Source organism: Tachyglossus aculeatus, unplaced genomic scaffold, assembly GCF_015852505.1.
Source record: "Tachyglossus aculeatus isolate mTacAcu1 unplaced genomic scaffold, mTacAcu1.pri scaffold_87_arrow_ctg1, whole genome shotgun sequence".
In the NCBI taxonomy this organism is placed as follows: Eukaryota; Metazoa; Chordata; class Mammalia; order Monotremata; family Tachyglossidae; genus Tachyglossus; species Tachyglossus aculeatus.
The window spans coordinates 1,350,944-1,376,343 of NW_024045095.1; the positions used below are offsets into that span (position 1 = coordinate 1,350,944).

Genomic DNA, 25,400 nt, shown 5'->3' on the forward strand with positions numbered 1-25,400 from the left:
GAACAGGCAAATGGAAGAGCTGGAGTTAGCATCCATGTCCTCGGACTACCAGGCCTATGCTCTTTCCACTAGGCCACACTGCTGCTTTTCTGAGTTTCCCTTGACACCCACCACCAGAGTTAGGCTCTGCTACTTAGCAATTTCCCTCCTACTCCTTGGGTAGACCGAGTGAGGAGGGTGGGGAATTAGTGCAGCTGAGGCTCTGTACTGAGGGACAATTTGATTGGAGGGTTTCCCTGGTCTCATTAACACTTCTTTCCTGGGTTTGGAAAACTTGGATAAAACAATTTTAAGAGACAGGATTGAGATGGAGTGGGCAAGCACAAGTTGCTGGGGTGGGGGCGCGGGGGGACTTGGGCAAGTTAAAAGGAAAAAATAATGTCTCCATGACAGTCAGGTCTTATCTACACAGTGGGCTTCAAAAGGACAGTCTTGTTTAGAAGTGGAAGAGAACACTAGTGTTGCTCACTAGGACTTGCCCGCCTGTTTACTACTCAGCTTTGTCAGGCCAAGGCGAAGAAGCAGTGTGGGACTGTTCTTTCAGCTGCCCCATCACTGCAGCAGAGGTCAGTTGGTGGTTGATGGAATCAGGAAAACAATGTACTGGTCTTTGTAAGTGAGATTTATGGGTTATGGCCCCACTTTGTTTCACAATGTACTTCACACTAATAGGTGAGATCACAAAGGAATCACTTGGGAATGTTTAAAGCATTCAAAAGGTTTACTGACATGACAAAATGAGTAAACACTGTCTAAATTAAAACACCAAGTATAGTCCCTGAATCAAATTCCCAGTCTATAGTAGATACCTACATAAATTAAATTGTGACAGGAGGTGATGATTCTGATAATCCAGGAAAAACAAAAATATTCTCTCACAAGAAATTCTGTAACTGAAGAAAATGTATTTTCTTTCTTGAAGTATCTGGATAATTACTTCAGTTACTTTATTTATTACTGTACCTGGCTCAGAATTGTCATTTTTTTGACATCTCATCTAAATGTTAAACAAAATGTAATCAAAAATAATATGAATCCTGCCTATCAAGAGCATATAGTCTAATCACAGAAAACAAAAATAATACAATGTAGATGCTAATCATCAACAACAACAATACCATATTTTTTTAAATAGTAGGTTTTGGGCACATAACCACATATGCAGAGTACAAAGGACAGAAGCAATTTCTTAAGGGGCAGGGTAAGAAATGATATAAGACAGAGCAAAGGTCTAGGAGACAGAAAGACCTGGGTTCTAATCCTGACTCTGCCACGTGTCTGCTGGGTGACCTTGGACAAGTCATTTAACTTCTTTGGGCCTCAGTTACTTCATCTGTAAAATGGGAATTAAGCCCTATGTGTGACAGGGACAGTGACCAACCACATTAGCTTGTATTTAACCCAGAACTTAATAGAGTGTCTGGCACATTATAAGTGCTTAAAAAATACCATTAAAAAACAGCAAGAAAAGATTAGACAAGGTAGAATAGGGACAAGGGATTAGCTAGGGGAAGGGGAGGAATGAAAGAGGAAAAGTAGTGTCTCTGAAAAGCAGGAACTATAGATGAGAAACTGTCTTCATTAATAGTAAGATCCCCAAACCATTGATTTCTGGGCCTTAGTTTGGTCGTGAAATGAATAATAATTGTGTTATTTGTTAAGTGCTTACTGTATTCCGGACACTGGACTAAGCACTGGGGTGGATACAAGCAAATCAGGTTGAACATTGTTTCTGTCCCACATGGGGCTCACAATCTCAATCCCAATTTTATAGATGAGGTCCCTGGGGCACAGAGAAGTAAAGTGACTTGCCCAAGGTCACACAGCAGACACGTGGCAGAGTGAAGGTTAGAACCCACAACCTTGTGACTCCCAGGCCCGTGCTCTATCCACTACGCCATGCTGCTTCTCAAATGAAGCAGCAAAGTGAATGCCTTCTCACTTGGAAGGTGGTCACACTATGGTCACAGCAAATGCACTGGATGAAAGTCTGAGGACCTCATTATGCTGCAGGCATAGGCTTGCAGATGGTTGGGAGCAATCAAACCCCATTCTGGCCAGCAGGACAACTTCTACAGGCACAAAACCGAGCACGAAAATGTTTTTCATTCATTCGTTCATTCATTCATTCAATCGTATTTACTGAGCACTCACTGTGTGCAGAGCTCTGTACTAAGCGCTTGGAAAGTACAATTCAGTAATAAAGAGAGACAATCCCTGCCCACAACTGGCTTCCAGTCTAGAAGGGGGGAGGCAGACATCAAAACGAGTAAACAGGCATCAGTAGCATCAATATAAATAAATAGAATTATAGATATGTAGACTCAAAACAAGTAAACCGGCATTAATTTAAGTGGCTTTGGAATTCTTCAGCATCTCTACAGGGATCAAGGAGGAACATCAAGAAATTGTGCATGACAAAATACCAAGGAAGAAATACATGGAGAAATGAAGTAGAGGAGTAATCCTAAGCAGCACCACCAACCCAAGGTTTCCCACTACGGTGGCAATACAGAACTTGCCCAAGTGATATGTTATGGGCATGTGTCTACCACGTCTGTTGCATTGTACTTTCCCAAGCACTTAATGTCGCACTGTGCCCACATCAAATACTGAATAAATACCATTGATGATTATCCTACTGACTCCTGGCATTGAGTGACTAAATAATAATAATAATAATAAAGATGGTATTGTTAAGAACTTCCTATGTGCCAAGCACTATTCTAAGCACTGGGGTAGACACAAGGTAATCAGTTTGTCCCACATGGGGCCCACAGTCTTAATCCCCATTTTACAGATGAGGCACAGAGAAGTGAAGTGACTTGCCCAAAGTCACACAGCTAAGTTGCAAAGCAGGGATTAGAATCTGCAACCTCTGACTCCCAAGCCCGTGCTCTGTCCACTAAGCCATACTGCTTCTCCACCATTCAGTTGTGTGATCCTTCTCCCAGTTTAGTTCTTAGTTAGTTATTCAATAATTGTCATAACAATAATGTCATTTATTAAGTGATTACTGTATGCCAAAGCACCTCGGCAGACACAAGATAATCAGGAAGAACTGGTTCTGGCTATTCTAGGTTCACAATCTAAATACAGAGGGTAGATATCAATGTACATATGATGAAACTAAATCACAGAGAGGTTTATTGATTGCCAAAGATCTCACATACAGACCAGGTAGGGAAGCAGTATTTCCTAGTGGAAAGAGTACAGGCCTGGGAGTCACTCATTCATTCATTCATTCAATCGTATTTATTGAGCGCTTACTGTGTGCACAGCACTGTAGTAAATGCTTGGAGAGTACAATAGAGCAATAAAGAGAGACAATCCCTGTCCACAATGGGTTTACAGTCTAGAGTCAGAGGATCTGTTTTCTAATCCCAGCTCTGTCAAGTACCTGCTGTATGCTCTTGGGAAATTCACTTCACTTCTCTGTGTCTCAGTTCTCTCATCTGCAAAATGGGAATTCAGTGTCTTTTCTCCCTCCCACTCAAACTTTGAGCCCCATGTGTGAACTGATTATATTGTATCTACCCCAGTGCTTAATACAGTGCTTGGCACAGAGTGTTTAACAAATAATCCAATTATCATTATTATCACTATTATTATTACTGGTTGAATTATTATGACTAGGATTTAGGTCTCTTGACATTTTAACACATACCCTTTCAAATATTTAGTATCGTAATAATAGGTATATTGATTTTATTCATGACATAATGTACAACTAAATGTCTTTCCAGAAAAGAAATTTGCCGTGGATAGTTAAAATTTACCTTGTCTCCTTGCTGCATGCATGTGGTCCTCATGAAATTATTACTGTCTGGAAATAGTCCCATGTTAATGGAGTATAGGTATATGGATTATCTTTATATAACCGTCCAAGCATTTATATGGATGTGGGCTAAAAAGGTGAGTGAAAATATTCTGTTCCAAATAGTGCGGATGTAATGTCCTCTCTGCAGTGTGGTGGCATTTGCCACTTTTAGCACTGTTTCATGGTCCCTCACTTAATGACAGTCCATAGTTCCATGCTATCTCTGTGAAACAGTTCACAATCACCTGCATATCTTCTTCCACACTTTCCTCAAGTTTTAACAGTTCCTGGAGGATCATCTCAAATGATGTTGACCATGTTTAAAGTCTGCTGAATTGGAGGTTTCCCAGTGGATCAGGATACCATCTGAAAAACTTTCAGTTCTCTCATCCTCGAGCCCAGCAGAATGAAACAGATTGCTTTACTCCCTCTGATGATTAGGAAAGGATCATAACGAGTACTTCAAAATCCTGCTCTACTAATAACACTGCTGAGGAGCAGAGCTTGCATCTTGATGACCTTCTGTTGTCCATCCAACTTAATTAGTGCTACAATTGTCAGGACACAAATGTGTTGATGGTATCGACTAGTTTTGTAAAGTTTATGTCTACAACATAGATGGTTTTGTGTTGCTTGTGCGCTCGTATTACCTGTTCAACTGATCTTGCCATCTGCTTTTCTACATTTGATTCAGAAGCTACATGGTTATTTGGGAACTACATGCTTTACTATATTCTTCAATAGTCAGTCTAGGAGGATTCTGGCTGCTTTCTATCCCTCCCTGGTAAACAGTAAGATACCCATTGTGTATTTTTTCATTTGCTTTCTTAATAGTATTTGTTAAGCACTTACTATGTGCCAGGCATTGTATTAACCTCTGGAGTAGGTACAAGCTAATCAGGTTGGACCCAGTCCCTGTCCCACATGGAAATCACAATCTTATTCCCCATTTTACAGATGAGGTAACTGAGGCCCAGAGAAGTTGTGATAATAATAATAATAATAATAATAATAATAATAATAATAATAATTGCAAAGACTGTAGTAATTCACTAATAGCACTCGCCTAAGGCCAGTTCTCATTATTTTCTGGGTTAGAAGTTATCATTTATTTCATAAGGTTGAGGTCAAGCCTATGATTCTAAACTCAGCTCACTATCCTTCCTTACTAAATTACCCAAACCACCTAAATAATCACAGGAATTCTGCTTCTCAAAATCAGTTTCTTTAGAGCTTACTTCACCTCCTTGTTTCTTAAGCTGTAAATCAGGGGGTTGGTTTAACATGGGGATCACCACCATGCAGAAGACTGACACCACGCAATCTTCATTTAGTGAATAGCTGGAACTGGGTTGTAGGTATGGAAAGATTATCATCCCATAGAATATAGTAACAGCCATCAGGTGGGAAGCACAGGTAGAGAAGACTTTGCGTTTGCCCTCAGCAGAATGCATGTGCAAGGTGGATGAGAGAATATATGTATAAGAACTCAGAATGATCAATACCGTGTCTGACATATTTAATCTTGCACAGGTGAAAATAATCTTTTCATTCACGTGGGTGTACAGGAGAGTTTGGGGAGTGTAGGGCTGTCTCAGAAAAAATGTTGGATGATATTCGAGTCACAGAAAGACAGGCTACTTGTGTAACTTGTATGAATCACTGAATTCAAGAAGGCTGCAACACATGCACCAGTGATCATTTTAAGGCAGATTGCCCTGGAAATGATCACAGTATTGGGCAGAGGGTTGCAGATGGCAGTGTAACGGTCATAGGCCATCAACCCAAAAAAGATGCATTCAGCTGTGGCCAAGGCCATGAAACCATACATTTGCAGGAAGCACCCCACAAAACAGATGGCTTTCCTCTGAGATAATAAATCCACCAGCATTTGGGGGTGATTGTGGATGAATAGCAAATATCAGCAAACGACAAGCTGATGAGAAAAAAATGCATGGGGGTATCGAGTGGTGAATCCACTCAGATCAGCACCATCATCTTCAAGTTCCCTAGCATGGTGACTACAGAGCTAAAAACAAGATGAAAAGAATGAGTTGACGCTCCTTGGAGTCCACAATCCCCAGGAAGATGAACCCAGTCACAGTCATGCGATTTTGGTCAGGCATTTATTTATTCCTTACAATGTTCACATCCGGGTACACGTGGGACACTTTTTTTTGTATTCCCCATTAAACATTAAGATGAGAAAAAAGGGTGAGTCATTTGAGGCATATATCCACACACCAGAGAAGCCTAGGAGAAAAACAACTCAGTAAGTAACAGGGTAAAAGCACAAAGAGTTCTAGAGGGAAGATGTTAGGGCAGCTCATTGAGAAATGAGGAAGACAGAATGGTTTCCAATTTCAATTTGATAAAAGTGCAAGATTATTACTCAACTAAGATCAGGTACGTTCAACTCATTTGTCTATTTGGAGTATTCATTTGTGGGTTATCTGTGCAAATCTCTCAGCACTCATCAGTTACAACCTTACCATCTGTCAGAATCTTCTCATAGGAATTTTCTCCAAGGAATACTGTGATACGAGTATGATTCTGGGAGTCATGAGGACCAAAATTCTGGTCTCAACTTGCACTGTTGACCTAAGGCAAGTTCACCACTTCTCAACATCAATTTCCTCTTCCTGGAATGGGGATAGTAATTTCTGCCTCTTCTTACCTTCCGGAGATATTGTGAAAATTGATTAAAATTATTGATGTGCAAATTCATTAATTCATTCAATATCATTTATTGAGCACTTACTGTTTGCAGAGCACTGTACTAACTGCTTGGGAGTGTACAATACAGCAATAAACAATGAAATACAAAAATAAACAATAATGTCTCCCCCTTCTAGACTGTGAGCCCGCTGTTGGGTAGGGACCATCTCTATATGTTGCCAACTTGCACTTCCAAACGCTTAGTACAGTGCTCTACACACAGTAAGGGCTCAATAAATACGAATGAATGAATGAATGAATGAATGAATGAATAAACAGACACATTCCCTGCCCACAACGAGTTGACAGTGTAGAGTATTTTGGGGGGAAAAAACGGTATGGAAATTTACTTTACAGTCAGTTTTTCCACTGCACAAGTGTACACCTTCTGTTTTGAAGAGAACACAATTAATTCTTCTGATGACATGGTTCTGCCTGGAAACTTCCTAAAGAAATGATCGTGTGTAAGTGTGTAACATCAGGCAGTGAGCTCGTCTCTAGACTGTGAGTTCTTTTTGGGCAGGAATGTGTCTGTTGTTGGCTTCACAGACTCCGTCCTCTCTTGGTTATCCTCATATCTCTCCGACCATTCATTCTCAGTCTCCTTTGTGGGCTACTCCTCCCCGTCCCATCCCCTTACTGTAGGGGTTCCTCAAGGGTCAGTTGTTGATCCCCTTCTATTCTCTCTCTACATTCACTCATTTGATGAACTCATTCGCTCCCACGGCTTCAACTATCATCTCTACGCTGCTGGCACACAAATCTACATCTTTGCCCCTGCTCTTTCTCCCTCCCTCCATGCTCGTATTTCCTCCTGCCTTCAGGACATCTCCATCCGGATGTCAGCCCGCTATCTAAAACTCAATATGTCCAACACTGAACTCTTTATCTTCCCTCCCAAACCCTGCCCTCTCCCTGACTTTTCCATCACTGTAGATGGTACTACCATCCTTCCCGTTTCACAAGCCCACAACCTTGGTGTCATCCTCGACCCTGCTCTCTCGTTCACCTCACACATCCAATCCGTCACCAAAACCTGCAGGTCTCACCTCCACAACATTGCCAAATCTGCCCTTTCCCCTCCATCCAAACCACTATCTTGCTGGTTCAATCTCTCATCCTAGCTCTACTGGATTACTGCATCACCCTCTTCTCTGATCTCCCATCCTCCTGTCTCTCTCGACTTCGGTCTATACTTCACTCTGCTGCCCGAATCATCTTTGTGCAGAAATGCTCTGGGCATGTTACACCCCTCCTCAAAAATCTCCGGTGGCTGCCTGTCAACCTACGAATCAAGCAAAAACTCCTCACTCTCAGCTTCAAGGCTCTCCGTCACTTCGCCCCCTCCTACCTCACCTCCCTTCTCTCCTTCTACAGCCCAGCCTGCACCCTCCACCCGCACCCTCCACTCCTCTGTCACTAACCTCCCCAATGTACCTCATTCTCACCTGTCCCGCCGTTGACTCCTGGCCCACGTCCTTCCCCTGGCCTGGAATGCCCTCCCTCTACACATCCGGTAACCTAGCTCTCTTTCTCCCTTGAAAGCCCTACTGAGAGCTCACCTCCTCTGGGAGGTCTTCCCAGACTGAGCCCCTTTTTCTTCTCCTCCTACCCCTCCCCCCTTCTACCTCCTTCCCCTCCCCACACCACTAGTATATATTTGTGCAGATTTATTACCTACTTATTTTACTTGTACATACTTACTATTCTATTTATTTTCTTAATGATGTGCATATAGCTATAATTCTATTTGTTCTGACAATTTTGACACCTGTCTACATGTTTTGTTTTGTTGTCTGTCTCCCGCTTGTAGACTGTGAGCCCATTGTTGGGTAGTGACCGTCTCTATATGTTGTCTACCTGTACTTCCTAAGCATTTAGCACAGTTCTCTGCACACAGTAAGTGCTCAGTAAATGCGATTGAATGAATGAATGAATTACTGTAAGCTCACTTTGGGGAGGGAATATATCTGTTTATTGTTGTATTATACGCTCTCAAGTGCTTAGTACACACAGTAATTGTTCAATAAATACGATTGACTGACTGACTGACTGACTGAATATGGTCTTGAACACTCCTAAGCACTTTGAGGAACTCAACAAATTACAAAATTACCTAGTGAAAACCCAGCCTTGTTAAAAAAAAAAAGAAAGCATTTTTGGAGCTCCAGTAGGAGCATGTGAGTAAATGATAAGATGATCATTTTCTAAATGAGTCTGCAGTCAATCAGTTGCCTAACTCACTGTTTCTACTTCATGGATCATGCACATCCAAGCCGTCACCAAAACCTGCCGGTCTCAGCTCTGCAACATTGCCAAGATCCGCCCTTTCCTCTCCATCCATACCACTACCCTGCTCATTCAAGCTCTCATCCTATCCCGTCTGGACTACTGCGTCAGCCTTCTCTCTGATCTCCCTTCCTCGTGTCTCTCCCCACTTCAATCCATACTTCATGCTGCTGCCCGGATTATCTTTGTGCAGAAACGCTCTGGGCATATTACTCCCCTCCTCAAAAATCTCCGGTGGCTACCAATCAATCTGTGCATCAGGCAGAAACTCCTCACCCTGGGCTTCAAGGCTCTCCATCACCTCGCCCCCTCCTACCTCACCTCCCTTCTCTCCTTCTACAGCCCACCCCGCACCCTCCACTCCTCTGCCACTAATCTCCTCACTGTACCTCATTCTCGCCTGTCCCGCCATCGACCCCCGGCCCATGTCATCCCCCGGGCCTGGAATGCCCTCCCTCTGCCCATCCGCCAAGCTAGCTCTCTTCCTCCCTTCAAGGCCCTACTGAGAGCTCACATCCTCCAGGAGGCCTTCCCAGTCTGAGCCCCTTCCTTCCTCTCCCCCTCGTCCCCCTCTCCATCCCCCCATCTTACCTCCTTCCCCTCCCCACAGCACCTGTATATATGTATATATGTGTGTACATATTCATTACTCTATTTATTTATTTATTTATTTTACTTGTACATATCTATTCTATTTATTTTATTTTGTTAGTATATTTGGTTTTGAGGATTAAAATCTGTAAAATGAGGATTAAATGCACTTTGGTTTTGGTACTGTTGGGTAGGGACTGTCTCTATATGTTGCCAACTTGTAATTCCCAAGCGCTTAGTACAGTGCTCTGCACACAGTAAGCGCTCAATAAATACGATTGATGATGATGATGACGTAGGACACCCACTATCTGGTTCCACGTTTTCTAGATTTACTGGAAGTCTAGGTTCTGACCCACAGCAACTAAGTGTGCAGGGGATGGGGGGATTTTTAAAGTCTGAAGTAGGAGTTAAGGAGGTCAGCGTAAGAATCCGGGGCTTCTGGAGAAAGAGAGTTTAATGAAGGAGGCAGCAGGGAGCCATGAAATTCCAAGTGGGGAGAGATGAGAAGGATAAGAGTGCAACTGCCTAGGCTGGTTCCTCCAGCAGGCCAGATAAAGAAGGATGGGGAAGTGGAATGTTTTGAAGAATCTCATTAGCCTGGTGATAGTATGTTAGCCATGCCCCAAGTTGCTAATTTTTCTTCAGATGCTCAAACCAAAATGTAAGAATTTCCAGTCGCCATTTCGCCTCTGCCTTCAAAATGCCCATCAAAGGGGAAGTTGGAGGGATTGTGAGTATGGGAATGCTGTGTGGGGGGTTGCAGGGGTGGGGGGAGCCGGGCATGGGAATATGAGGAGCAAATGTTGCTGTCTACTGAATGTCTGAGGGCTTGTCAGGGCTAACAAGAAAAATGGAGGGAGCGGTGTAAAATGGAAGAAAGATGTGGAAGAAGATGGAGGATGATGAAAAAAATAGGACAGGAAAGTAATCAAGATATGAGAGTTAAAGAGGGAGAACCAAATGAGAGATCGAAGAAATACCATACAATTATGGGCTAAAGAAAAAGGACAATCAGAAGAAGTGATATTCCCTTTTGTACTGAGCTCGGGTCTGGGAATCAGAAGAAACTGTGGTCTAATCCTGGCTCAACCACTTATATGACCTTGGGCAGGTCATTTAACTTCTCTGTGCCTCAGGTACCTCATTTGTAAAATGGGGAGTTAGACCTTGAGCCCCATGTGAGCCAGAGACTGTATCCAAACTGATTATCTTGTCTCTACTCCAGTGCTTAGTACAGTGCCTGGCGCATAGTAAGTGCTGAACAAATATCATTAAAAAATCAGAGAGACAGAAGAAGACAAGGAATGGGAAACACTCAAGAATCCTTTGAATTTTTCAGAGGATGCAACTAGGCTGTCAATATAGCTAAGATTTCCTTCTTATAACTATATATCATATCTATCCTTGACCATTGTCAACAAATGTCATAAGAAATGTCTTCACTAATATTTAAAGATAATTTGATATGAAATCATCATGTGCTTTTGCAGAATTCATGTACACTTGTCTCTAAACTAAACACTTAGCCTAGTAGGTAGGGTGCATCCTTTATGAATTGAAAAGTTAATAGGAGAATTTAGGTGTGATTCTGGAATTGCTAATATTCTAAATCTTGATTCACATTCCAGGCTGATAAATGACTGACAAAAATGAAAATAAATTAACTACAGCCAAGCAATTTTTTTTAAATGCAGATTCCAATTATATAAAAGGATTGCCACATTTTAGACCTTTACCAACCACCCTCTCTTCAAACTCCGTGTACTCAAATGCTATATAAATTTCTAAATTAGGTAATCTGGAAATGAAGGATTTACTGCCAACCCCTCAGAATTTCATAACATTCTTGTAAAAGAAGGCATTGTTGCAATGGCTTCCCAGTTAGAACAATGCAGAAGCATTTATATCTGTTTCTGAGCTGATCCCTGGAGTTCGCCCTTAACGAAGAAAGAGCAGAAATTAACAATGCTGATTATGAAAAGTCCCTAGCGTGAAATCTGAATAGGCAAAATTATGACTCACGAGTGAAACGAGGTGCTAACTGCTATTTCATTCAATTGTATTTATTGAGCACCTACTGTGTGCAGAGCACTGTACTAAGCAGTTGGGAAGTACAATTTGGCAGTAGTACAATTTCCATCCCAAAAAAGAAGTGAAAGCCTAGTGTCCACTTTGATACTTTTAAATGATATTTGTTATAAACTTACTATGTGCCAAGCACTGTACTAAGCGCTGTGGTATGAACAAGTTGATCAGGTTGGTCACAGTCCATGTCCCATATGGGGCTCAGTCTTAATTCCCATTTTACAGTTAAAGGTAGGAAAAGATTAGTGAAGTGACTTGTCCAACGTCACACAGCAGAGTAGTGGCTGAACCAGAATTAAAACCCAGGTCCTCTGATTCCCAGGCCTGTGCTCTATTCACTAGGCCATGCTACCTCTCCAATGATATCAGAAATAACAAGCAGCAAATAAGAGGGGGAAATTGATCAATCACATTTATTGAGGATTTATTGTGTGTAGAGCACTGTACTAAGCACGTGGGAGAGTACAATTTAACAACATAACAGACACATTCCCTGCCCACAACGAGCTTACAGTTTAGAGGGGAAGATAGACATAAATGAATAAATTAGGGACACATCCATAAGTGCTGAGGACGGGGATAAATAAAGGGAACCAAAAGGGCCTGAGGAGACTGAAATTGTATTAGGATCTCTGGGAAGGGGGATGGTCTGAAGGGGGAGAATCCAGAATGAACCAGATTCCCAGCCCATGGAATTGAAAGCCAGGCCCTCATATGGAGACGGGTTCACAGGAACAAGGATGTTCCCGAAATTCCGAGGAATCAGCAGTAAGTCCTTCATTTTCATTTTAGGAATTTAGTAGCATTTGAGTGCACAGAGTTTGAAAAGAGGGTGGGTGGTATAGGTTTAAAATGTGGCAGTGCTTTTATATAATTGAAGCCCGGTGACTGAATATTAGGGGAAGGTACCCTTTACCCTGCTCATTCTCTTTGCAGTGAACCTTGAAAAGACAATGTAGAATTACAGCAGCACATTTTGAAATGTGTAATTATCCTTGTAAGCATTTAATAAGTAATGTTGAAGGATTGATTGATTTATGTCCTTGTAGGCTCGAGGTGAAAGGAAACAATTAATTTGTTTGGATTTTTACTTTTTGAAATATGTCCCTCATCTTTTTTGACTATTTTTCAATTACTGCGAGATCCAGAGGTCCTTCACTAGAAAGAAAAGAGTGATATCCGTTTCTTATAACACTCTGGATATTTGAATTAGACAAGACATTTTTTTCTTTCATAGATGAAGGAATCTTGTAGATTAAGAGCTGTGGTCTCAGAACAAGGCAGATCTTGTAGTCTTTCCTCCAGATAGAAAAAGTCCTTGAGCTTGTATGGAATGCTGGATCAACCACCCTAGTTATTTATTAATCCCACTAGACTCTAAGCCTCGTGTGTGATAAGGACAGTGCCTGACCTGATTATTTTGTATCTACCCCGGTGCTTGGCCCATTATTATTATTGTTAATATTATTATTATTACAATGCACCAAGCACTGTGCTAGGCACTGGGTAAAGTAGGATGAAGATTGTATTTATTGAGCACTTATGTGAGCAGAATACTCTATTAAAGGCCTGGGAAAGTACAATACAATAAAACTGGTTAAACGCAATCTCTGGTCACAAGGGGCTTAGTGTCTACAGGGTGAGACAGATAATAAACTAAATCAACAGATGTAGTTCCAACTCTAATCAACTCAGTGTTTAAGTAGGGGGAGGGGAAGCAGTCACAATAGTCATAGAAAAGGCTACCTCTCAAATACTACTGAAGTCTTTGATTGCATTTAGTTTTTTCATGGTATTTGGGAGTGCTCACTACGTGCCAGACACTGTATTAAGCAGTGGGGTAAATACAAGTTAATCAGGTTGCACACAGTCTATGTCCCACATGGAGCTCACAATCTCAATTCACATATTTTAGATGATGGAACTGAGGCACAGAGAAGTTATGTGATTTGCCCAAGGTCACATAGTAGACAAATGGTGGAGCCAGGACTAGAACCCAGGTCCTTCTGCTTCCCAAGTGCATGCTATATCCACAAGATTATTCTGTTTATCAGTTTGCTCCCTTTATTCACTTATCCCTCAGCCCCACAGTACTTATGTACATAGGCATAATGTAGCTATTTGTATTAATGTTTGCTTCCCCCTCTAGAATGTAAGCTAAGTGGGGGCAGGGAACTTGCCAACAAGCTCTGTTACACTGTACTCTCCCAAGTGCTCAGGACTTTGCACCCACTAAGAGTTCAATTAATATAATTGGTTGATTGATTGAAGACTACAATAACCCAAGAACTGTTCAAACAGTTAATCACCTTTCCAAGACCAACTGCCTTATCAGGCTGTCAGCTGTTTCCCTGAAAAACGTCGTTGGAATTGCAAAAGACACAAAGGAAATTAAAATGAAATTCAGCATGCTTGTTTGCTTAAATTAATTTGACACTTTTACACTTTGACCTGCATGCCCATTTTAGAGTGTCAGTGTCACCACTAGCAGTTTTTAAGTGGTTGCTTCTTTAACTGTCTCAAACCATTTATTTAACGAAGACTCACCTAAAGGCAAGGGAATGAAAAAACGAAGGGTGTTTTCTCCAGTGCAGAGGGTCCAAGAGTCTTTGATTTGAAGCCTTCTCTGTGAAGACCAGATCTTTGGTCGGCTGGATGTTACCCCGAGAGTAACCCACTGCGGGAGCTGGATAGTTCATGGTACCTTTTTTTTTAATCATATAGTTTATGATAGCATCAACAAAATAATTTCAGGGCCAAGGTCTCTGAGGAATATTTTGAAATTGTTGAAAGAAGCAACTTGGTCAGGTTATCGTCATATTTATTGAACACTTATTGTGCTCTAGGGAGACTATAATACAACAATAAACAGATACATTCTGTTCCCACAATGAGCTTACATTCTAGATGCATATTTATTGAACACTTATTGAACACTTATTGTGCTCTTGGGAGACTACAATACAACAATAAACAGATACATTCCATGCCCACAATGAGCTTACATTCTAGATGGATATATCCAGGTTTTTCCACAAAGAAGGGGGAGGTTAAAAGATCTAAGAAATGGATTTGAGAAATTTAAAACCAATATAAAACAGAGCAAAGAAGGAAAGTAAAGGAATCAGAGAGATGAAATAAATGTCTGGGTTTGACTGTGAAGGACTGCAGGGTGATGAGCAGAGGAAGACCTGTGTTATTTCAAGACCTGTGTTACTTCAAGACCTGTGTTGATTTAACTGCACCAGGGAACACATCTTTACTTGAGCATGCCCAGGTGAACCGTGGCATCCAACTCTGCTTTGGGGAGAATGTATTGGTAATGAAAACCGATATATGCACCGAGAAGGATGGCAGGGAGGGCACCTGTGGAGCAAGAGAGTGAGTACACACCAAGTCAGGATGGGGGGTATCGGTAGACTGGCTGGCTGTATTATGGGTTCAGAAGGGCATGGGTTCAGAAGAGCCCAAAGGGGCTAAAGATTCCAAGAGATGCCCAGGTCCAGTGCCTCAAGTGGCTCCTGAGTACTATTAAATCTTCTAGAGGTACTGAGGGAAGTCGTACAGCACAGGATTGGGAATCAGGAGACTTGAGTTCTAATTTCAGCTGCCATGTGTCTGCAGTTTGACCTTGGGTAAGTCACTTAGCTTCTCTGTGCCTCAGCTTTCTTATCTGTAAAATGAGGATTAAATGCACTTTTTTCTCTCTTTCTACAACTGTGAGCCCCAAGTGGCAGGGGGACCAAGTCTGATCTAATTGAACTGTATCTACCATAGTTCTTGGCACATAGTGAATGCTTAACAAATACCAAAAAAATCATCATCACCGATTTGGAATACTAAAAAATGTTATTAATGTGAAACAGAATTCAACTCAAATGCCTCTGCCAGAAAGCAGATTCGAGAAAGTGTTGACCAGACTTATTTGGTCAACAACTGAAATTTGAGAACACTGTTTATAGCGTCCTTCGCAACATTATTCCTCCTGATGTATAAGAAAGGGTTCAACATTGGGCACACAAAGGTATAGAAGAGAGCAATGATTTTCCCGTTCAACCGACTGTTCATTGGGAGGTGTTAGATGCATGCAGAGAAGAGTCCCATAAAATATGGTGACAGCAGTCAGGTGGGAACCACAGGTGGAGAAGGCTTTGAGTGTCCCCTCAGCAGAACAGATCCTCAGGATGGCAGCAAAGATGAAACCATAGGAGATGAGAATGATGAAGAGAGAGCAGATGAGGTTGAGAGCAGATGAGGTTGAAACCAGTAACCACAAACATGGCAGTTTCTTTGACGAAGGTGTCAGAGCAAGACAGCAGTAGGAGAGGAAGATCGGTACAGTAGAAGTGATTGACTTCATTAGAACCGCAAAATGACAAACGGAGCATCAGCACCGTCTGGATCAAGCCATTAAGGAAACCATAAACATAGGGAGCTATCATCAGAGCGATGCAGACTCCCCTACACATTTTGCTGCCGTAAAGCAACGGGCTGCAAATTGCCACGTAGCAGTCGTAAGCCATGATTGTTAGCAGATAGTTTTCGGTGATGGCCAGTGAGACAAAAATAGTAAATTGAATGAAACAACCAACAGAGGATATAGTCTTTTTCTCTGATAAGAAATGCACCAGCATCTGAGGGGAGATATTGGTGGCATAGCATAGATCCACAAAGAAGAGGTGGCTGAGGAAAAAGTACAGGGGATTGTGCAGTCTGAGACTGATTCGAATGAGAACAATCATGCTGACATTCCCCACCACGGTGAAGAGGTAGATGATGAGAAACATTACAAAGAGGATAGGACGCAGCTCTGCTTGAACCTTCAGCCCCAAGAGAATAAATTCAGTCACTTCTGTATGATTCCTGTTAGACATTTTGCTCATTTTAATTTAATCAACTAAAATACAAAACAAAGGGCCATTAATATACGTGAATGGGACTCTTTCTTTCCTTCGCCTGTCTCTCAATTCTTGGAGTTCTTTCAATCAATCAATAATATTTAATGTGCAGTTACTGTGTGCCAGTCACTTTACTAAATGCTTGGGAGAGTACAGTACAAAATACACAGTACAAACCTGCCCACAAAGAGCTTACCGAAGAGAAGGGGAAATAGACATTAAAAAATATTACAGATGGGGATGTACCTAACTAGTGTGGGGATGGGAGAGAGGTGAATATCAAAGTGTTCAGTGGGAATAGACGCAAGTGATATAGAAAGGAAGGCTTAGATGGGGAAATTATGGGGAAAAATTTCCAGTGGCTACCAATCAACCTACACATCAGGCAAAAACTCTTCACCCTCGGCTTCAAGGCTCTGCATCACCTCGCCCCCTCCTACCTAACCTCCCTTCTCTCCTTCTACAGCCCAGTCCACACTCTTTGCTCCTCTGTCACTAATCTCCTTACTGTGCCTCGTTCTTGTCTGTCCCACTGTCGACCCCTGGCCTGGAATGCCCTCCCTCTGCACATCCGCCAAGCTAGCTCTCTTCCTCCCTTCAAAGCCCTACTGAGAGCTCACCTCCTCCAGGAAACCTTCCCAGACTGAGCCCCCTCCTTCCTCTCCCCCTCCCCCCTCCCAGTCCCTCCTGCCTTACCAACTTCCCCTCCCCACAGCATCTGTATATAAGTATATATGTTTGTACGTATTTATTACTCCATTTATTTATGTATTTTACTTGTACATATTTATTAATTTCATTTTATTTTGTTAATATATTTTGTTTTGTTGTCTGTCTCCCCCTTATAGACTGTGAGCCCTCTGTTGGGTAGGGACTGTCTCTACACGTTGCCAACTTGTACTTCCCAAGCGCTTAGTACAGTGCTCTGCACACAGTAAGCGCTCAATAAATGCGATTGAATGAATGAATGAAGCATATTCATGTTATGGAAATTATTGACCATTTAGTGACAAACAGAGCTACAGGATTATACAGAAATATTTATTGATTAATAAATCAAATCAAATTAATTAAATCAAATATTTAATTAATTTTTCCCCACCTGAAAGCATTTCATTTACCAGAATTTCTTTGGGATTGCTATGAGTAGAAGATTCCCTAAATGTAATTCATGTTTCTTTGTAGAGAGCTTAACAAATAGCTAAAACAAATAGATTTGCTTTAAATTAACTTCAGTCACCTCCTTGGGAAGCTGATTAAGTAGATGAAAGCATGTTTCCATCCACACCCAATTCACAGGTTTATCAGGTCACCAATTGTACCATTTATGCCTTATTCCAAATCAGCACCAAAAAAGAAAATAGAAAAATGTATCTAGATGTCCATGTGTTTAGGATTGCTAGACCTACCTGTGAAAGAAGAAAAGTGTCTCAGAGCTGCCTTAAGGACAAGGTTTGGTAGAGACAGTGTATAGTTGCTTCTGTGCTTTAGGGACTCAAATCCTTAGGGCCTTTTTCGACTAGGCTCAGGGGAAGCAATTAAGGTGATACTGTTTGATTCAGCTCTGGAGATGCAATTTTAATGATGTGATTCATAGTTTATTTTTCCAATAAAGGTGTTCACATAAGCTCCATGCTTTCTCTTCATTTCCCAGTTTCCCATGATAAATTAAGTCTCTTCTGGTTGATTTAAAAAGGTAAGCTGCTGCAACTAATTGCAGAATTTCATTATGTCTGATTCATGTCAAGCCTTGTTGCTGCTTGAATGGAGGAGTAAACACTTGTTAAAACTTGCAGCATATGTTAATGTGAGTCTCTGTGTGTGTATGAATGAGAAAGAGACACAGAGAGAAAGTGACATAATAATGTTTTTTTGAGCACTTAGTATGTGTCAAAGCAGCACGTTTAGTGTCGAGGTAGGTAGAAGATCACCAGAATGAACATAGTCCCTTTCCTATGGATGGCTCAAAGTCTAAAAGGTTGGGAAACCAAGCATCTTATCCCCATTTTACAGATGTTGAAACTTAGATCCGGAGTGGTTGTGACTAGCTCAAGATCTCAGAGATGTCCAAGGCCCCTACTCTTTTATTGAGCCCATGATGGTGTCCATGCTGAGAGATTCAAGATGATCAATCAGTTAATCATATTTGAGACACAGAAAGTCACAGAAAACTGCAAAAATGTTTCCTTTAATCATACTCTTTAACTCCAATTCTATATATTTGTCCTTTGTATTTGAAGAAGATCAATAAATTGTATTTGAAGACACTATGGATGGTGTTCAACAATCCGTGCATATCAGGTTGAAAAAGCCAAAGTGGGATTCACAATCCCAGCCATATCAGACTCAAAAAGATTGATCAGCTCTAACAGAGATTCAGAAAAGGACCCCAGGGAACTTGTTAACCCAGGGTCAAATGGAAGCCACAGGTAGGGAAGGCTTCTTGTTGCCCCTTAGCAGAACATATACTAAGGATGGCAGAAAAAATGAGCATGTAGTAGATGGGAATGATAGTGAAGCTCAGTGCATTACCAACAGAAGGTCTAAGAAGTACAATTTGCTTATTGAAGACTCTGACATAAATCAATAAAAACTAATCAGTTCAAAAGAAATAATCTATGGCAATTTTCCCATAGAATAACTACCCATCTATTATTGTGGTCTGTATCATTCTTGTAAGGAAATATGTCTAGCCAGATGAAGAAGCCTTGGATATTTGATTGTTGTAAAGCAGCGGCTTTGGCTGTGGTGGCCAGTGCAGGCAGATGATGGTCCACAGCAGAGGGCAGTAATGGTAGTTAAGCAGCAGAGTCTGCCCCACCCTCTTTTCTTTCCTCTTTCCTTTACCCTTCCACCTGGACCTCTCCCCTTTTTTCCTCTCTCCATTTCCCAACTCCCTCTGTAAGCTCCCTTCTACACTCTAAGCTCACTGTGGGCAGGGAATGTGTCTCATATTGTTTTATTGTACTCTCCCAAGTGCTTAATACAGTGCTCTGCATACAGTAAATGCTCAACAAATACAATTGACTGACTGATTGACTCTCATTCTATCTCCACTTCCTGGAAGCCAACCTTATGCAGCCATGCAATCTTGGCCCTCTACCAATCCAGTCACCTGTCTCAAGCAACCAATATAGTTTCTTGGTTCCTGGGGGTGCTCCAGAAGTATCTAGCCACTAATATTTCCTAGTAGCCTACTGGAGAGAGAATGGACCTGGGGAGTCAGATGAGCTACATTGTACTCCCGGCTCTTTCCATTTGCCTGCCGTGTGAACCTGGGCAAGTTACTTAAGTTCTCTGAGCCTGAGTTTCATTATCTGCAAAATGGGGATAAAATAGCTGTTCTCCCTCCTACTTAGACTGTGATCCCCATGCGGGACAGGCACTGTGCCTGATCTGATTGTGTTATATCTACCTCCGTGCTTAATGCTTGGCACATAGTAAGCACGTAATACCTCAATTAGTACTATTCCATAGCATTATTATTCTAGAGAGGTCTTCCTCTTAAATGGCCAGGCTGTCTAGGTCTGAAAATTGCTTCTGTCAGTGAGTGGATTCTGCAAACCAGGGTTTCTGCTATGCCACACCAAAAGAGCCCTCACAGGCCTAGTTCAATGGTAGCACCATAAAATCAGCCAATATTTTTGTTAGGTTGTCAGTGGTCAACTTGGTACCCAGGATTACATTAGAGGGTTCATGTGTTGAGGCTGCCAAGGTAATGATCATCATAATTTAGTTAAACACAAGGTATTTTGATATACATCATACAATCAACAGGAAATCACAGACTCAGCTATAAAGCAACAAACTGTCCCCGCCCAAACCAGGGAAAGAGTTTTCCTACCGCGAGATGATCAGTCTCGTTGGGTGCTCCAGCCCATAACGAGACAGACTTGCATGGGCTCTCCAGCTTAAGAAGTCCCATGAGCTTGGGCTGTTCCTGTCTCCCCTTCAGATGACAGCGAGCAGTGACATGGGTCTCGTTTTCCCTTCCTCTTATACTATTCTTGTTGCTGTGACAACGAGCTTCTTCCGGGTATGCCCGACTCTATTACTAACCAAATAGTTTGCTCCATTTTGGAATTTGGGATGACAGTGAATTTTCCTTTCTTCTCCGGTTTTCCTTTCTTCTCTAATTGCTAAGCAGGAGATTGTCCACCTTGGCAGGATGCAATAAGCAGAAGGCTGGGGATCGTGTTTGTAAAGAGAGTTAGTTTAGGAAGTAGACTAGGAGTCGAGTTAATGTTAAAATGAATTTGTCTCATGATGTGGGTCGAGGGGGTCGTGCTATGTTACCAAGAGTTAGTCTAAAGAAGTGGGTCAGGGGTCATGCTCATTCATTCAATCGTATTTATTGAGCACTTACTGTGTGCAGAGCACTGTACTAAGTGCTTGGGAAGTACAAGTCGGCAACGTCTAGAGACGGTCCCTACCCAACAATGGGCTCACAGTCTAGAAGGGGGAGACAGACAACAAAGCATGTGGACAGGTTTCAAGTCTCTTACTAAATACTACTCCTCTCTGGGACTCAGACCTAGCCTCCCTGGCTGGCCTCTCTTTTCACCTACCTGGCTAGAAGGACCTCCAGGTCATCCTGTCCATCCTCCTGTCTCAGAACCATACACAAACACCCCTCAACACATCCTTAGCAATGCTAACGTCTCTCACACGGCGCCCCACCTTCTCCAATGGTTAGTCCATCCCTTCCAGGTAAGGAGTAGTAATAATAACAGTGCCATTTGTTAAGCGCTTACTATGTGCCAAGCACTGTTTTAAGCACTGGGGGAGGGGGGGATATAAGATGATCAGGTTGTCCCACGTGGAGCTCACAGTCTTAATCCCCACTTTACAGATGAGGTAACAGAGGCCCAGAGAAGTTAAGTGACTTGACGAAAGTCACACAGCTGACAGGTGGCAGAGCCAGAATTAGAATCCATGACCTCTGGATCCCAAGCCCGTGCTGTTTCCACTGAACCACGCTGCTTCTCTTATGTGATGCTCACTATGTTCAGAGCACTGGATTAAGTGCTGGACACGAATGCACAGGTGGAAAGTAGATGGGGTAAGGAGGCTCTCACCTCTGCCATGCACCCTGTTCTCAGGGTCACTCGGGAAGCCAAGCCCCGTCCTGCCCACCCCTGTCCCCCAGATCTCCTACGATCCTCGGCACCAGGCAGATGCCGGGGATCTCTTGCTTGGCCCATTTTCGTTCAACAACTATATAAAGTGCATCTGAAAGGCAGGAGGTAATGTCACTGGCCCCTTTGAAAAGAAGTTTGTTAAAGTTAGGGCTTGCCTGGGAAACTTATTTGACTGTTAGAGAACTTTTGCTGGCCTGGAACAATAAAAATACACCTAGCTCAATCACATAATTTATATGAATTAGAATGACATTTGAAACTGGTTGAAAGAATTTGATATGGTCTATGGGTAAGATTATTTATGATCTATGGATAACACCATTTCCTTTCCCCTATCCCCAGGAACACAGCATTCAGAAGACTGACATTGAAATGCCAAAAAAGGACCATTCCCTGTTATTTATAAGAGAAAATTAGATAAGAGAAAGGTCAGGCTGGAAAGGGAAAACAAGTTTTATTTAATTTCTCTTGCATTCCTGGATTATTAGAAAATAGCATACATGGAGCCTGTCATCTGATTAAGCAGTTTTCTCCTGATTACTTTATTTAGGGCATCAATCACATCCTTGTTCCTCAGACTGTAGATCAAGGGGTTCAACATGGGACTCACAAAGGAATAAAAGACAGCAGTGATTTTTGACTCCTCTGGAGACTGCTTCGAAGGCCGCCTAGATACATGCAGAAAAGGGTCCCCTAAAATACAATGTCAGCTGTCACGTGGGAACCACAGTTGGAGAAGGCTCGGCACTTTCCTTTGGCAGAGCAGATCCGGAAGCTGGCAGCAAGAATAAAAATGTACGATATGAGAATTATTAGGAGGGAGCTAGATAGAGAGAAGCCAGCAACTATAAGCATGGCCATTTCTTTGATATAGGTATCGGAGCAGGACAGCATAATGAGGGGTGGATCAGCACAGTAGAAATGATTGATTGTCTTGGAGCTACAGAAAGATAAGTGGAACGTCAGTACTGTCTGGGAAAGGTCATTCAGGAGGCCAAAGGTGTAGGGAACAGCGACCAGGCAAAGGCAGGCATTCTTGGACATCTTGCTGCCATATTGTAGAGGGTAAGAAATAGCCACAAAACAATCAATAACCATTGCAGCAAAGATATAAAGCTCGGTAATCACAAGGCCAAGGAAAAAAGGCACTGCATAAAGCATCCAGCAGAAGAAATTGTCTTCTTCTCTAATAAGAAATGCACCAGCATCTGAGGGGAGAGATTGGAAGAAAGCACAGATCCACGAAGGAGAGGTGGCTGAGGAAAAAGTACATGGGAGTGTATACTAGGGAGTCAGTCTTGATTAGAAGGATCAGCCCCAGGTTCCCCACCAGAGTGATGAGGTAGATCACTAGGAAGACCTTGAAGAGGATGACCTGCAGCTCTGGCTGTGATGTCAGTCCCAAGAGAACAAATTCCAAACCAGTAGTGTCATTTTTAGGAAGCATTTCCTCATCATCTGCATTGCTAACTGAGATAGAAAGAGATTACAACAGAAGATGAGATGGATCTTGCTCAGGTTTAAATTGCTTTCTTCCACTTCATTGCTAATATGCACATGTAGTATGTTCTGTACATGCAGGCATGAATATTCACATCGTCATACTATTTTTCATACTTTCACTTGTACAGTGATTCAATTAGAAAATTCTACTTCCTCATTTCATTCTGAAGCCATGACTTAAAGCCCATTCTCAAAACTTGATAGAATTCAAGATAAAATTTGACAACTGGCTCAGATCCTTATTTAATAAATGACATTTAAACGCAGCTTGGAAGGTAAATGAGCATCACAGGGATTTCATTTGATGTCCATAAGATCACAAGGGTCAAATGTCATCTTATAAAACCAAAGTTTAGAGATAATTTGAACCCAATCCATTTAAATATGCAGACTTTGCGCCTTACATTCTAATAAATGGGTTTGATTGTTAAATAATGCTTTTCTCTCTGTTAAGATTATAAGAATGGAGACATGGTCTCAAATTATTAAGAAAAAGCTGACTAGAGTGTTCTACCTATTTATTCAAGGTACACCTGGAGCTGATTATTTTGCATATCCTTCTAAAACCAATGAACATTGCTGTTTTAATTAATTTTCAGAATAAAAATATATTGAAATACCTTGTATCATGCCATCGAGTCGTTTCTGAACCATAGCGACACCAAGGACACATCTCGCCCAGAACACCCTGCTCTCCATCTTCAATCGTTCTGGTAGTGTATCCATAGAGTTTTCTTGGTAAAACTATAGAATTGGTTTACCATTGCCACCTTCTGTGCAGTAAACTCAAGTGTCCTCCTTTGACTCTCTCCCATGCCGCTGCTGCCCAGCACGGATGAGTTTTTATTGTAGCAGATTGCCTTCCAATCGCTAGTCACTGCCCAAGGTAGGAATCAAATTGTTGGCCACTACTTGACACTCCCTCTCGTAGCCAAGACTGGTAGAGTACTGGAAACCCTCCAGGTGGAACCCTGAGAAGGGTTGAAATATCTTAGGTGTATTTATTTTCCAACCAAAATGGCCATCCAAGGTCCTATAAATCACAGTATGGACTGTGACTTGAAGAAGTCCTTTAAACACGTTGAGCTGTTTCCAGATGGGCCAGTTGCTAAACCTTCCTTAACAAATAGATAGTCTTAAATCCTCCCAGATAATTCATAAAGTCCTCCATAGGACTGTTTCAGGGCCTCTACAAATGGAGGCAGTGAGATTAAAAACTGAATTTCTCTTCTGGCATCATGTTTCCAGTTGCTTAATGATTCATCAACCTAAATTTAATAGCAACATCTCTTGTATATTTGTATATCTGTTTGACTGAAATAGCAGAATTGTCCTAGGGCGGCTTGGGTTTACCTCATTGCAGAAACCTGTATTCCAGCTTCTCTCTTCCTGGCATTAAAAGGCCCAATGACCAAAGGATAACGATAACAAAGAAAACCTCACAACCAAGAAAGAATGGATTTACTAGGAAAACGAGATTTAAGCAGCAAATATAGTGAATTACCTACCTCTGACAGTAGAGCGGTGTTATTAATAACACCACAGTGTCAGAAAGGCAGGTGATTTATATCTATTTTTTCCTCAAGAATGTTTTCCCTACAGTATTTCTCAGACACACCCAGAAGAAGCAATTAAAATGCTACTCTTCTGGGAGCATCTTTGAGATGTAATGTCCCTGGGAAAAAATAATTAAGCCAGATTCCTGCCCCATACTCCCTTACTTGCAGTAAGCTATCACCAGAGGGATGTTATTACCCTTTCAAGGTCACAGACAGTTTTTCTTTCTTGTCAATGACGTTGATTAGACTTCTAATCCCACTTCTCACCAGATTACAATTATTCTGAGGGCCCCATTTGTCCATGAGCATGGAATATGAAGCAGGACTCTTGGGAACTATAAGTCAAATATTTTTCTAAACTGTAAGCTCTTATGGTCAGGGAACATGCCGGCTAATTCTGTTGTACAGTCTGCTGTGTGACCTTGGGCAAGTCACTTCACTTCTCAGTGCCTCAGTTACCTCATCTGTAAAACGGGGATTGAGACTTGAGCCCCATGTGGGACAGAGACTGGGTCCAACCATATTAGAGGTAGAAGCACCTAAGTGCTCAATACAGTGCTCTACATATAATAAGCACTCAATAAATACCATTGATTGGTTGATTGATTGATTTTCTCTACGGAATGCATTTACTACTCCAAACATTCATGATAATAATAAGAAGAATAATTATAACTGTGGTATTTGTTAAGTATTTACCATGTGCCAAACGACATTCTAAGTGCTGGAGTAGATACTAGGTAACAAGATAAGACAAGTTCCTATCCCTCATGGGGATCACAGTCTTAATCCC

General features: G+C 41.8%; 3 pseudogenes; all 3 read right to left on the bottom strand.

Annotated features, from left to right (window-relative positions):
- Positions 1-5,054: 5,054 nt before the first annotated feature.
- Positions 5,055-14,205, bottom strand: LOC119924187 (annotated as a pseudogene).
- A 1,222-nt stretch (positions 14,206-15,427) lies between these two features.
- Positions 15,428-16,380, bottom strand: LOC119924188 (annotated as a pseudogene).
- A 5,649-nt stretch (positions 16,381-22,029) lies between these two features.
- LOC119924205 lies at positions 22,030-22,992 on the bottom strand (annotated as a pseudogene).
- Positions 22,993-25,400: the final 2,408 nt, after the last annotated feature.